We start from the raw sequence: 1,183 nt of genomic DNA, 5'->3' as shown, positions 1-1,183 counted from the left end.
GCCACGAAATGCCACCTCATTTATATGAAGTTTAAGGTTTGTTTTGCGCCAGATAACTTTGCTGAGCTCAGCAGAATCTCTGTTAATTAATTCAATGAAGGCAATAAAAAATCCATACGATCAGTACGTAAAATCAATTTTCCAAATATGTGAGAGAAATTCTTAATAATAATAATAATAATAGATTGGCGCTTACACATACATATGCTAGTGTTTGGCCGAACTTCTCCTCCGATTTGTGGCGTGCGCCTTGATGTTGTCACACAAAGCGGAGGGACCTACAATTTTACGCCGACCCCGAACGGCGATTGTATTTTTATGAGAAGCTGTTTTTCATGGCAGAAATACACTCAGAGGTTTGCCATTGCCTGCCGAGGGACGACCGCTGTTAAGATAAAACCTTTTTTCTATATTTTTTGCGATGTTGCTTTGACCAGGGTTTGAACCCAGGCATTGCGGAGTGGAAGCGCGCACTGCTGACCACAACACCACAGCGGCCGACTCTTACTTCCAATCAAATCACGATTGGTTGGTACAACTGCTGGACCGGCAGCTTCTGCTACACTACTAGTCTCCACAGAATCCATAAATTCAAGAATTCTTCGCCTGATAACTTCGACAATTTATCACACGACATCATGGGACGATTTGCACATATTGTTATTTGGACACTTTATGAAAAACAGGTGAAAAGTTTATAAAAGGTATTTACCTTACCGGTAAAAAGCACCATAACTAAAACGCAATAGAAAAATGCGACGCGTAAAAAAAATAGCGCCGAACGACAAGAGTGCCTTGAGGCACAGTTAGGTTTTTTGCTATAGAACATAAAATCCAACTATTTTCAACACCGTAGATATAAAATCGTGAAGCTTATGGCTAACACTTTACGGCAATAAAACTCTTGAGTTAAAAGAACGTCTCCAAAATAAAAATTTTCGATGCTGAGAATCAGAAATTTTTTAATACGAAAACACGAACTTCTCCTCCACCTATTCGCAAACACCAGATTACAGAGCGCAAACGGCCCGTCGGATTACATTCTAATTTGAGAAAGAAATGTCATAAAAGAATGATCAAGAGCGTTGATCTCACTTGTGTAATGAAACATTGCATATTCATATGCAAAAGGTGATTTTTTGTAATCCTTGCCTTGAGGCACTCTTACCGGTTAGAGGGTTAA

This window comes from Rhagoletis pomonella, unplaced genomic scaffold (assembly GCF_013731165.1).
Source record: "Rhagoletis pomonella isolate Grant_MI unplaced genomic scaffold, Rhpom_1.0 Rhpom_scaffold_00006, whole genome shotgun sequence".
Classification (NCBI taxonomy): Eukaryota; Metazoa; Arthropoda; class Insecta; order Diptera; family Tephritidae; genus Rhagoletis; species Rhagoletis pomonella.
This window is presented reverse-complemented; position numbering follows the sequence as displayed.